Source organism: Pseudophryne corroboree, chromosome 8 (genome assembly GCF_028390025.1).
Source record: "Pseudophryne corroboree isolate aPseCor3 chromosome 8, aPseCor3.hap2, whole genome shotgun sequence".
In the NCBI taxonomy this organism is placed as follows: domain Eukaryota; kingdom Metazoa; phylum Chordata; class Amphibia; order Anura; family Myobatrachidae; genus Pseudophryne; species Pseudophryne corroboree.
In genome coordinates this window covers 85,136,093-85,150,569 of record NC_086451.1, presented here as the reverse complement: position 1 = coordinate 85,150,569, position 14,477 = coordinate 85,136,093, and the positions used below count along the sequence as shown (strand labels likewise).

Sequence of the window (14,477 nt, the reverse complement as noted above, 5' to 3'; positions counted from 1 at the left end):
GTCGGTGGACCAAGGAGGAATCTCTCCTCTCGATCAACATTCTGGAATTGCGGGTGGTCTTCAATGCGTTGAACCTGGCCCAGCATTTAATTCAGAACCATCCTGTTCAAGTACAGTCGGACAACGCCACCACAGTGGCTTACATAAATCATCAAGGCAGCACTCGAAGCCGTTTGGCAATGAAGGAAGTCTCACGGATTCTACATTGGGCGGAACGCCATCTACCGGCCATATCGGCAATAATAATTCCGGGAGTCCTGAATTGGGAAGCGGACTTTCTCAGTCGTCAGGACGTACATGCTAGAGAGTGGGGCCTCCATCCAGAAGTGTTTCAACTCCTAGTGGAAAAGTGGGGCCTACCAGACGTAGATCTGATGGCATCTCGACACAATCACAAGGTTCCGGTCTTCGGAGCAAGGACAAGGGATCCTCAAGCAGCATTTGTGGATGCGCTGGCAGTGCCATGGAGGTTTCGGCTGCCGTACGTGTTCCCTCCGGTGTCACTCCTGCCAAGGGTAATTCGGAAGTTCAAGCAAGAAAGAGGAATTCTGCTTCTCATAGCTCCAGCGTGGCCCAGACGGCACTGGTTCTCAGACCTGCAGGGCCTATCGTTAGAGCGTCCAATTCTACTTCCACAATACCCAGACCTCCTCGTTCAGGGCCCCTGTGTCTACCAGGATCTAGCCCGGCTGTCTTTGACGGCGTGGCTCTTGAAGCTTCCGTCTTGAGTGCTAAAGGGTTTTCTGAGGCGGTCATTCAAACTATGTTGTGGGCCCAGAAACCGGCTTCTGCTCGGATTTACTATAGGGTCTGGCATTCTTACTTTGTTTGGTGCGCATCTAACCGTTATGACGCTTCCAAGTTTAGTATAGCCAAGCTGTTGGCCTTTCTTCAGCAGGGCCTGGACTTAGGCCTGCGTCTGGCCTCCCTCAAGGTTCAAATATCTGCCTTGTCGGTGTGGTTTCAGAGAAAGATTGCGACCTTACCTGATGTGCATACCTTTTACTCAGGACGTGTTGCGTACCCAACCTCCCTATGTCCCTCCTGTGGCTCCTTGGGACTTGTCGGTGGTTTTGGAGGCGTTACAAGAGTCTCCGTTTGAACCTCTTGGTTCAGCTGATCTTAAGTGGCTTTCCCTTAAAGTGGTGTTTCTGCTGGCTATTGCTTCAGCTAGAAGAGTGTCGGATTTGGTTGCCTTGTCTTGTAGTTCCCCATATCTGATATTTCACCGTGACCGGGCGGTTCTTAGGACTCGTCCCGGATATTTACCTAAGGTGGTTTCTTCGTTCCACCTTAACCAGGAGATTGTGGTTTCCGGCACTTGTTTCTCCTGATCTGTCTCTCAAAGAGCGGTCTTTGGATGTGGTACGGGCTCTCCGTATCTATGTGAAGAGAACTGCTTCTATTAGGAAATCTGATTCTCTCTGTGCTGTTTGGATTTCACAAACGGGGCTGGCCTGCTCACAAGCAAATTTTGGCCAGATGGATTAGAATGGTGATTGCACATGCTTATGTGAGGGCTGGTCTATCAGCTCCTGCTCACATTACGGCCCATTCTACTCGGTCTGTTGGACCTTCTTGGGCGGCCCGCCGTGGTGCGACCCTTGAACAATTGTTCAAGGCGGCTATGTGGTCCTCTGTGAACACGTTCATAAGGTTCTATGCTTTTGATACTGCTACTTCCCAGGATGCTTCCTTTGGACGCTGGGTTCTTGTGCCCGCTACAGTGCATCCCCTCCCATAAGGAACTGCTTTAGGACATCCCCTATGTCTTTTCCTTGCGGAGCCCAGTGTACCACGCAGCAGAAAACGAGTTTTATGGTAAGAACTTACCTTTGTTAAAACTCTTTCTGCGAGGTACACTGAGCTCCACAAGGCGCCCACCCTGACGCACTTAGCTTCTTTGGATTGGTATGGCATTAGCCGCTGACACTTCTCCTGTCGTGAGAGTGTGTTGTATGTGGCTACTAACCGTTGTCGTCTCTTTTCCTGCTACTGCATTGGGTTGGTTAACTAAAAACTGAGCTCCTGTGCAGGGAGGCGGGGTTATAGAGGAGGCGGCGCTATGCATTCTGGGAACAGTCAAAGCTTTTGAGCCTATTGGTGCCTCGGATCAAGATCCTACTCTACACCCCCTATGTCTTTCCTTGTGGAGCCCAGTGTACCTCGCAGAAAGAGTTTTAACAAAGGTAAGTTCTTACCATAAAACTCGTTTTTTGTTCCCCCTTGTCGGTTTATGTACACCACCGCTGTGGCGTTGTCCGATTGGACCTGGATCGCCTGATCCTTCAGGAGATGGGAAGCTTGCAGAAGAGCATTGTAAAATTGCCCTGAGTTACAGGATGTTTATCGGCAGAGCAGATTGCTGAGCTGACCATATCCCCTGGAACTGGGCCCCTTGGGTCACGGCTCCCCAACCCCGGAGGCTGGCATCCGTTGTGAGTAGAATCCATGAGTGGATATTGAAATTCCTGCCTTCTACCAGGTGAGGAACTTATAGCCACCATAATAGAGAAATCCGGGCTTTTGGAGATAAGGTCACTGTCTGATGCATGTGAAGGTGAGACCCCGACCATTTTTCCAGCAGAGCCAGCTGAAATGGATGGGCATGAAATCTGCCATATTGCAAGAGCGAACCATAGCCTGGATAGATATTGGAAAAAACACCTTCTGAGACACAGTATCCAGTATCATTCCCAGGAACTAAAGACGTTGTGTCGATTCCAGGTGAGATATCTGGAAATTTAGGATCCACCCATGATCGGTAAGCAGGCGAATCATCAAATTCGATGCTGTGCAACAGACGCTCTCTGGACATAGGGGGTCATTCCAAGTTGTTCGCTCGCTAGCAACTTTTTGCAACGCTGCAGTCAGATAGTTGCCGCCTATGGGGGAGTGTGCGAACGCTTTTGCAGCTGACGGCACAAAAAAGTTTTTTGCAGTTTGAGTAGCTCTGGACTTACTCAGCCGCTGCGATCACTTCAGTCTTTTTGGTCCCGGGATTGACGTCAGACACCCGCCCTGCAAACACTTGGACACGCCTGCATTTTTCAAAAAATTCCCAGAAAACGGTCAGTTAACACCCACAAACGCCCTCTTTCTGTCAATCACCTTGCGATCGGCTGTGCGAATGGATTCTTCGTTAAATCCATCGCCCAGCACCGATCCTCTTTGTACCCGTACGATACGCCTGCGCATTGCGATGCATACGCATGCACAGTTTTGCAGAGATTTAACCTGATCGCAGCGCTGCAAAAAGTTGCTAGCGAGCGATCAATTCGTAATGACCCCCATAGCCTTTACTAGGAGATCGTCCAAGTAGGGGACAATGTTGACTCCCATCATGCGCAGTTGCAGCATCATCTCCGCCATGACCTTGGTGAAGACCCTCGGAGCTGTGGACAGGCAAAGCCTGAAACTGGAAATAACCTGAGGTAAGCCTGATGAGGGGGCCACATGGGAATGTGTAGGTAAGCATCCGTGACATCTAGGGATACCAGGAATTCCCCCCTCTTCCAGACCGGACACCACTGCCCGCGGGGATTCCATCATGAATTTGAACACCCGCAGATACGGGTTTAGTGACTTAAGGTTTAAGATGGGTCGCACCGAACGGTCTGGTTTTGGAACGACAAAAAGACTGGAGTAAAAACCCCTGTTGCGTAACGGAGGAGGTTCTGGAATCACCACCCCTGTCCACAAACGTTTTGAATAGCCTCTTGCAAGGTAACTTTTGCTGCGGGTAAAACTGGCAAGGCCGATTGAAACTTCTGTGAGGAGGAAGTGCTTGAAATTTCAGCCAGTATCCCTGGGAAATGAGGTCCATCACCAAAGGGCGAAGTGTTTAAGGCGAGCACCCACCTGGAAGTCGTCTTGCTGATGGGGCCAACAGTCACGCGAAAGGCTTAGCGGCAGGGAGTCCGGTGGTCTGGTCCAGGGAGGCAGCAGCTGTAGGTTTACGGGACTTACTATAAGATCCTCTGGGAGTGGTGGAGACCCCTTGGCCCCTGCCTCTGAACCTTGCCACAAGAAAAGACTGCAAGGAGGGTCCTGTGTAAGAATGTCTAGCAAGTGGCGCAGCCAACGGCAGATACGTAGACTTACCCGCCGTTGCCTGGGAGATCCATTTATTTAATTCGTCCCGAAACAAGGCATCGCCTGTAAAGGGAAGTTTTTCTACACTCTTTTTTTGAATCGGCGTCTGCTGACCACTGACGCGACCACAGAGCTCTGCGTGCCAAAACAGCCATAGCAGCAGTGTGGCCATTTATCTTACACAATTCTTTTATAGCCTCGCTCATAAAATTTGCAGCATCCAGAGTAATGACCTCATCCCGGGGCAGAGAGTCTAAACCATCAATAACAGTATCAGACCACTTGACTACCGCCCTGGAAATCCACCCACTGAGAAGTCTTTCTGGTATCTGCTGCTTTAGACATATAATCAATAGACTATTTCAACACCTGTCTCTCCTTTTTTAGCTCCAGCTTATTCTGAATTTACATTCTGAATCATGCTTTTAAAATTATCTAACCAGTCAGGTGCCTGTGAACTGTGGAGATAAGGAACACTGTTCACACATGAGGGACCCCACTGATGAAGGGGTAGAGTTACAAGCAGCACACATAACCATGTCCACAGACATATGTACACAACAGTAATACAGCACAGCTCACTGAAACACCTCCACACAGACCCTAGAGAGCCCCTGGAGTGACACCGAGGAACGGAGACCAGCACACAAACACAGCAGCACAGTGTGTGAAAATAGGTGCACAATCTGATAGAAGTGCAGTGGCGCTACCGCTAGCGAGCCCTCCCCCCCACCCCCTGCTATGACCCCCTGGTACCAGTACAGAGTCTGTCACAGCCTGGGTCCCTGGAGGAGCAGCGTGCATGCAGTTTTGATGATCCGCAGCAGCAGGAAATGGCGCCTTCCCGCCTCTGGTCCTGCTCCGGGAAGTCTGTCCCCTTGCAATGGCGCGCGGTCCCTGTAGTTTTATACTGGCCATGTTAACATCAAATATACTTAACAGTACACACAAAACCTTGATTGACAGTGAGCACTGTGGGGCATGAGCCCTGAGCCAGTGTAGTCGGCGGGGGATCGGTATGAAATACCTCCAATCAAAATCCCGGCACCAATTGACCGATGGTCAAAATCCCGACATGTAAAATGCCGACAGGTCAAAATACCGACATGCTGTTTTTGTTGTTTTGTGTGTGTATATGTCGACATAAGTCAACATGGACACCATATAAAGTGTACCGCGTCCGCTCGCCATGCTGCGCTCGGCACACTATTATATTCCCCCTCCAGGTCCACTGGGATGGTAAAGTATGCACAAGTCGGTTTCAATGAAAAAAATCATGAAAAACTCATGTCGGTATTTTGTCCATGTCGGGATTTTGACCATCGGTCAATTGGTGTCGGGATTTTGAACATCTGGATTTTGATTGGAGGTAAACTGACTGCATCCCGTCGGCGGCGGGCACCGCAGCTCGTGGCCAGTGACATGCCGCCAAAACCGCACTAGGGACCCCAGTGTAACACTCACCACACCTATCTATCTTCGGCATCTGTTAGAGGGTGGTGGCTAGCTACTGGCATGGGCACACATACTAATGGTGTGTGAACAGTACCTCGGGAGCTCAGTGTCCTGTCAGCTGGGATTACGTACCATTAACCCTCAGGAGGTTAGTTCAGTCCCCCCTCTAAGTTCCACGAAGCAGGTAGACTCGTTGCCAGCCAGTACTACCTGAAAATAATAAACTAAAATAAAAGGAAACTCTCTGGAGCTTCAGAGAAATGCACCCGCCTCCTTGGGCACATTTTTCTAAACTGAGTCTGGTAGGAGTGGCATAGAGGGGATTTAAAGATTTACTGGAGTTTAACAGGTCATTTCATATAATTTCCTACTCTTAATATGTAGTGTTGCCTACATTACATATACTCTATAAAGGAGACAGTGTACACTGGTATTAGTAGACCTTGGCACAAGCTCTCTACTACTGGCATGCACCTATTTTAAACCCAGGTTTAAAAAAAAAAAAAAAACCCAACACACAGTATTTTCAGTTTCAACTGTGTTTTTTTTTTTTTTTTTTTTCACATTTTAATGGAAAAAACATGGATTCCTGCTTGGGGTAGCACAGATGGCATTGGTGCCTCACAGTGCTGAGGTCATGGGTTCAGTTCCCACTATGGAGTTTGTATATTCTCCCATACTTGCGTGGGTTTCCTCCTACAATCCAAAAATATACTGGTAGGTTAAATGGCTCCACACAAAATTGACCCTAGCGTGAATGTGTGTGCGTGTACATGTGGTAGGTAATATAGATTGTAAGCTCTACTGGGGCAGGGACTTATGTTAATGGCCAAATATTCTCTGTAAAAGTGCTGGGTGATGTGTGCTATATAAATGACTGGTAATACATATTACACTGCTCAAATAAATAAAGGGAACACTAAAATAACACATCCTAGATCTGAATGAATGAAATATTCTTATTAAATACTTTGTTCTTTACATAGTTGAATGTGCCGACAACAAAATCACACAAAAATTATCAATGGAAATCAAATTTATTAACCCATGGAGGAAAAACACACTACAGGCTGATCCAACTTTGAGGTAATGTTCTTAAAACAAGTCAAAATGAGGCTCAGTAGTGTGTGTAGCCTCCACGTGCCTGTATGACCTCCCTACAATGCCTTGGCATGCTCCTGATGAGGTGGCGGATGGTCTCCTGAGGGATCTCCTCCCAGACCTGGACTAAAACATCCGCCAACTCCTGGACAGTCTGTGGTGCAACGTGGGTTTGGTGGATGGAGCGAGACATGATGTCCCAGATGTGCTCAATTGGATTCAGGTCTGGGGAACGGGCGGGCCAGTCCATAGCATCAATGCCTTCATCTTGCAGGAACTGCTGACACACTCCAGCCACATGAGGTCTAGCATTGTCTTGCATTAGGAGGAACCCATGGCCAACCGCACCAGCATATGGTCTCACAAGAGATCTGAGGATCTCATCTCCGTACCTAATGGCAGTCAGGATACCTCTGGCGAGCACATGGAGGGCTGTGCGGCCCCCCAAAGAAATGCCACCCCACACCATTACTGACCCACTGCCAAACCAGTCATGCTGGAGGATGTTGCAGGCAGCAGAATGTTCTCCTTGACGTCTCCAGACTCTGTCACACGTGCTCAGTGAGAACCTGCTTTCATCTGTGAAGAGCACAGGGCGCCAGTGGCGAATTTGCCAATCTTGGTGTTCTCTGGCAAATGCCAAACGTCCTGCACGGTGTTGGGCTGTAAGCACAACCCCCACCTGTGGATGTCGGGCCCTCATACCACCCCCATGGAGTCTTTTTCTGATCGTTTGAGTAGACACATGCACATTTGTGGCTTGCTGGAGGTCCATTTTGCAGGGCTCTGGCAGTGTTCCTCCTGGTCCTCCTTGCACAAAGGCAGAGGTAGCGGTCCTGCTGCTGGGTTGTTGCCCTCCTAATGCCTCCTCCATGTCTCCTGATGTACTGGCCTGTCTCCTGGCAGCGCCTCCATGCTCTGGACACTACGCTGACAGACACAGCAAACCTTCTTGCCACAGCTCACATTGATGTGCCATCCTGGATGAGCTGCACTACCTGAGCTGCACTACCTGAGTGGGTTGTAGACTCCGTCTCATACTAGCACTAGAGTGAAAGCACCACCAGCTTTCAAAAGTGACCAAAACATCAGCCAGAAAACATAGGAGCTGAGAAGTGGTCTGTGGTCACCACCTGCAGAACAACTCCTTTATTGGGGGTGTCTTGCTAATTGCCTATAATTTCCACCTGTTGTTTATTCCATTTGCACAACAGCATGTGAAATTGATTGTCAATCAGTGTTGCTTCCTAAGTGGACAGTTTGATTTCACAGAAGTGTGATTGACTTGGAGTTACATTGTGTTGTTTAAGTGTTCCCTTTATTTTTTTGAGCAGTGTATATTAATACTGACACATTGCTATGTATTAGAAAATAAGAATTTACTTACCGATAATTCTATTTCTCGGAGTCCGTAGTGGATGCTGGGGTTCCTGAAAGGACCATGGGGAATAGCGGCTCCGCAGGAGACAGGGCACAAAAAAGTAAAGCTTTTACCAGATCAGGTGGTGTGCACTGGCTCCTCCCCCTATGACCCTCCTCCAGACTCCAGTTAGGTACTGTGCCCGGACGAGCGTACACAATAAGGGAGGCAATTTGAATCCCGGGTAAGACTCATACCAGCCACACCAATCACACCGTACAACTTGTGATCTAAACCCAGTTAACAGTATGATAACAGAAAGAGCCTCTTAAAGATGGCTCCTTAACAATATAACCCGAATTTGTTAACAATAACTATGTACAGTATTGCAGATAATCCGCACTTGGGATGGGCGCCCAGCATCCACTACGGACTCCGAGAAATAGAATTATCGGTAAGTAAATTCTTATTTTCTCTATCGTCCTAAGTGGATGCTGGGGTTCCTGAAAGGACCATGGGGATTATACCAAAGCTCCCAAACGGGCGGGAGAGTGCGGATGACTCTGCAGCACCGAATGAGAGAATTCCAAGTCCTCTTTTGCCAGGGTATCAAATTTGTAGAATTTTACAAACGTGTTTTCCCCCGACCACGTAGCTGCTCGGCAGAATTGTAATGCCGAGACCCCTCGGGCAGCCGCCCAAGATGAGCCCACCTTCCTTGTGGAATGGGCCTTAACAGATTTAGGCTGTGGCAGGCCTGCCACAGAATGAGCAAGTTGAATTGTGTTACAAATCCAACGAGCAATCGTCTGCTTAGAAGCAGGGGCACCCAACTTGTTGGGTGCATATAGTATCAACAGCGAGTCAGATTTTCTGACTTCAGCCGTCCTTGAAATGTATATTTTTAAGGCTCTGACAACGTCCAACAACTTGGAGTCCTCCAAGTCGCCAGTGGCCGCAGGCACCACAATAGGTTGGTTCAGGTGAAACGCTGATACCACCTTAGGGAGAAAATGCGGACGAGTCCTCAGTTCTGCCCTATCCGAATGGAAGATTAGATAAGGGCTTTTATAAGATAAAGCCGCCAATTCAGATACTCTCCTGGCGGAAGCCAGGGCCAGTAACATAGTCACTTTCCATGTGAGATATTTAAAATCCACCTTTTTCAATGGTTCAAACCAATGGGATTTGAGGAAATCTAAAACTACATTTAGATCCCACGGTGCCACCGGAGGCACCACAGGAGGCTGTATATGCAGTACTCCTTTAACAAAAGTCTGTACCTCAGGAACTGAGGCCAATTCTTTTTGGAAGAATATTGTCAGGGCCGAAATTTGAACCTTAATAGATCTCAATTTGAGACCCATAGACAATCCTGATTGTAGGAAATGTAGGAAACGACCCAGTTGAAATTCCTCCGTCGGAACACTCCGATCCTCGCACCACGCGACATATTTTCGCCAAATGCGGTGATAATGTTTCGCGGTGACTTCCTTCCTTGCCTTAATCAAGGTAGGAATGACTTCTTCTGGAATGCCTTTCCCTTTTAGGATCTGGCGTTCAACCGCCATGCCGTCAAACGCAGCCGCGGTAAGTCTTGAAAGAGACAGGGACCCTGTTGTAGCAGGTCCCTTCTCAGAAGTAGAGGGCACGGGTCGTCCGTGACCAACTCTTGAAGTTCCGGGTACCAAGTCCTTCTTGGCCAATCCGGAGCCACTAGTATTGTTCTTACTCCTCCTCACCGTATAATCTTCAATACCTTTGGTATGAGAGGCAGAGGAGGAAACACATATACTGATTTGTACACCCAAGGTGTTACCAGTGCGTCCACAGCTATTGCCTGTGGATCTCTTGACCTGGCGCAATACTTGTCCAGTTTCTTGTTGAGGCGAGACGCCATCATGTCTACCATTGGTCTTTCCCAACAGTTTACTAGCATGTGGAAGACTTCTGGATGAAGACCCCCCTCTCCCGGGTGAATATCGTGTCTGCTGAGGAAGTCTGCTTCCCAGTTGTCCACGCCCGGGAAGAACACTGCTGACAGTGCTATTACGTGATTCTCCGCCCAGCGAAGAATCTTGGTAGCTTCTGCCATTGCACTCCTGCTTCTTGTGCCGCCCTGTCTGTTTACATGGGCGACCGCCGTGATGTTGTCCGACTGAATCAACACCGGTTTTCCTTGCAGGAGTGGTTCCGCCTGGCTTAGAGCATTTTAGATTGCTCTTAGTACCAGAATGTTTATGTGAAGAGACTTTTCCAGGTTCGTCCATACCCCCTGGAAGTTTCTTCCTTGTGTGACTGCTCCCCAACCTCTCAGGCTGGCGTCCGTGGTCACCAGGATCAAATCCTGTATGCCGAATCTGCGGCCCTCCAATAGATGAGCCTTTTGCAACCACCACAGAAGATATACCCTTGTCCTTGGCGACAGGGTTATTCGCAGGTGCATCTGAGGATGCGACCCTGACCATTTGTCCAACAGATCCCTTTGGAAAATTCTTGCATGGAATCTGCCGAATGGAATTGCTTCGTAAAAAGCCACCATTTTTCCCAGGACTCTTGTGCATTGATGTACAGACACCTTTCCTGGTTTTAGGAGGTTCCTGACAGGTCGGATAACTCCTTGGCTTTTTCCTCGGGAAGAAAAACCTTTTTCTGAACCGTGTCCAGAATCATCCCTAGGAACAGCAGACGTATCGTCGGAAAACAGCTGCGATTCTTGGAATATTTAGAATCCAGTCGTGCCGTCGAAGAACTACTTTAGATAGTGCTCTTCCGACCTCCAACTGTTCTCTGGAACTTGCCCTTTTTAGGTCGTGCAAGTAAGGGATAATTTAGATGCCTTTTTTCTTTGAAGAAACATCTTTTCGGCCATTACCTTGGTAAAAAGGCCCGGGGTGCCGTGGATAATTCAAACGGCATCGTCTGAAACTGATATTGACAGTTCTGTACCACGAACCAGAGGTACCCTTGATGAGAAGGACAAAATTTGGACATGGAGGTAATCCTTGATGTCCAGGGACACCATATAGTCCCCTTTTTTCCGGTTCGCTATCACTGCTCTGAGTGACTTTATCTCGATTTGAACCTTTTATGTAAGTGTTCAAAACATTTTAGATTTAGACTATGTGTCACCAAGCCGTCTGGCTTCAGTACCACAATATAGTGTGGAAAAATAATACCCTTTTCCTTGTCGTAGGAGGGGTACTTTGATTATCACCTGCTGGATATACAGCTTGTGAATTGTTTCCAATGCTGCCTCCCTGTCGGAGGGAGCCGTTGGTAAAGCAGACTTCAGGAACCTGCGAGGAGAAGATGTCTCGACTCTCCAATCTTTACCCCTGGGATAATACTCGTACGATCTAGGGGTCAACTTGCGAGTGATCCCACTGCGCCCTGAGACTCTTGAGACTACCCCCCCACCTTGAGTCCGCTTGCACGGCCCCAGCGTCATGCTGAGGACTTGGCAGACGCGGTGGAGGGCTTCTTTTCCTGGGAAAGGGCTGCCTGCTGCAGTCTACTTCCCTTACCTCTATGTCTGGGCAGATATGACTGGCCTTTTGCCTGCATGCCCTCATGGGAAAGGAAAGATTGAGGCTGAAAAGACGGTGTCTTTTTTAGCTGAGATGTAACTTGGGGTAAAAAAGGTTGGATTTCCCAGCTGTTGCTGTGGTCCCCAGGTCCGATGGACCGACCCCCAAATAACTCCTTCCCTTTATACAGCAATACTTCCATCTGCCGTATGGGATCTGTATCACCTGACCACTGTCGTGTCCCTGACATCTTCTGGGAGATATGGACAACGCACTTATCTTGATGCCAGAGAGCAAATATCCCTCTGTGCATCTCACATACATATATATAGAATGCATCCTATTAAATGCTGTACATGAATAAAGTATTTTCAGTCAGGGAATCCGACCAAGCCAACCCAGCACTGCATCTCCAGGCTGATGGCGATCGCTGGTCGCAGTATAACCACCGTATGTGTGTATATACTTTTTAGGATATTTTTCCAGCTTCCTATCAGCTGGCTCCTTGAGGGCGGCCGTATCTGGAGACGGTAACGCCACTTGATAAGCGTGTGAGCGCCTTATCACCCTAAGGGGTGTTTCCCAACGTACCCTAATTTCTGGCGGGAAAGGGTATAACGCCAATATTTGCTATCGGGGTAACCCTACGCATCATCACACACTTCATTTTATTTTATCTGATTCAGGAAAAACTACAGGTAGTTTTTTCACTCCCACATAATACCCTTTCTTGTGGTACTTGTAGTATCAGAAACACGTAACACCTCCTTCATTGCCCTTAACGTGTGGCCCTAATGAGAAATACGTTTGTTTATTCACCGTCGACACTGTATTCAGTGTCCGTGTCTGTGTCTGTGTCGACCGACTGAGGTAAATGGGCGTTTTTTTTTTAAAAACCCCTGACGGTGTTTCTGAGACGCCTGGACCGGTCCTAATAGATTGTCGGCCGTCTCATGTCGTCAACCGACCTTGCAGCGTGTTGACATTCTCACGTAATTCTCTAAATAAGCCATCCATTCCGGTGTCGACTCCCTAGAGAGTGACATCACCATTACAGGCAATTTCTCCGCCTCCTCACCAACATCGTCCTCATACATGTCGACACACACGTACCGACACACAGCACACACACCGGGAATGCTCTGACAGAGGACAGGACCCACTAGCCCTTTGGGGAGACAGAGGGAGAGTCTGCCAGCACACACCAAAAACGCTATAATTATATAGGGACAACCTTATATAAGTGTTTCTCCCTTATAGCATCTTTTATATATATACAATATCGCCAAAATCAGTGCCCCCCCTCTCTGTTTTAACCCTGTTTCTGTAGTGCAGTGCAGGGGAGAGCCTGGGAGCCTTCTCTCCAGCTTTTCTGTGAGAGAAAATGGCGCTGTGTGCTGAGGAGATAGGCCCCGCCCCTTTTTCGGCGGGCTCGTCTCCCGCTATTTTTGAAGTTAGGCAGGGGTTAAATATCTCCATATAGCCTCTGTGGGCTATATGTGAGGTATTTTTTTGCCTCTAATAAGGTTTTTATTTGCCTCTCAGAGCGCCCCCCCCAGCGCTCTGCACCCTCAGTGACTGTTGTGTGAAGTGTGCTGAGAGGAAAATGGCGCACAGCTGCAGTGCTGTGCGCTACCTTTATGAAGACTCAGGAGTCTTCAGCCGCCGATTTTGGACCTCTTCTCTCTTCTGCGTCTGCAAGGGGGCCGGCGGCGCGGCTCCGGTGACCATCCAGGCTGTACCTGTGATCGTCCCTCTGGAGCTAGTGTCCAGTAGCCAAGCAGCAAATCCACTCTGCACGCAGGTGAGTTCACTACTTCTCCCCTAAGTCCCTCGTTGCAGTGATCCTGTTGCCAGCAGGACTCACTGTAAAGTAAAAAACCTAAGCTAAACTTTCTCTAAGCAGCTCTTTAGGAGAGCCACCTAGATTGCACCCTTCTCGTTCGGGCACAAAATCTAACTGGAGTCTGGAGGAGGGTCATAGGGGGAGGAGCCAGTGCACACCACCTGATCTGGTAAAAGCTTTACTTTTTTGTGCCCTGTCTCCTGCGGAGCCGCTATTCCCCATGGTCCTTTCAGGAACCCCAGCATCCACTTAGGACGATAGAGAAAACTTGATTGACCATATTTTAATGCTTTCTAACATTTACAATCCAAAGTTATTAGGCTTTGATGATTTAACATCATTCAATACAACCAATGTTTTACTGCTTATTATTCCTATTACAGATGCGTCCTCCCTCGCTGTTGCTGCAGTCACATTAAACATCTCTTCTAGTTGCGCCTAGTCCTGAGCGCGTTCACTAACGCAGAGCATTATTTTGTGCGTCTTTTTCCCTGAAACGTGCCTTATGCGCAACACTATGCAAATAAGGCCGTCCAACAGATCATGCCTCCAGTGCGAGATGGCGCGATGTACTATGCATTGCATCATTAACAATGTCTTCTGATTGTGCAATACAGCCAACCAGAAGATATTAACGTGCAGTTGTGGGTACACACTGCACGACCCGGACAACGTCATTCTAATTTGGCTGGAAATGACTTGGTGTACCGATGTCATCCTCATAACATATGAAGGCTAGACCAGGACGGACACCTCTGAATATATGTAGACCTATAAAAAAAAAAGATACAAAGTACACTAAGTGATAGATGAAATTGAATATAGGAATGTTAAACTTCCTCACCATAGTGCAACATAAAGGCACAAAACTGGTCCTACTAAGAGAATAAGATGTCAGCCAAGACCAGGCCTGCTTCAGAGGTGGACGCAAAGCTGATACTTGCACAGAGGGACAATGTTATTGCTAGTGTGCATGTGCCGCCATGGTACTTGTAGTGTAGGTTAGGACCGGTAGCAGAGGTGTGAAGAGAGAAATGCAGGCATGTCAGGGCGTGTCACAGTCAGCGACTGAGTTTTCTTACACAGTGAT

At 48.3% G+C, this 14,477-nt stretch overlaps 1 protein-coding gene across 3 annotated transcripts in view; it reads left to right on the top strand.

Moving 5' to 3' along the window:
* The window catches only part of PRRT1B (proline rich transmembrane protein 1B), a 60,696-nt gene that overhangs the window by 30,348 nt on the left and 15,871 nt on the right, over nucleotides 1-14,477 (top strand). The gene's annotated exons all lie outside the window — the stretch shown is intronic.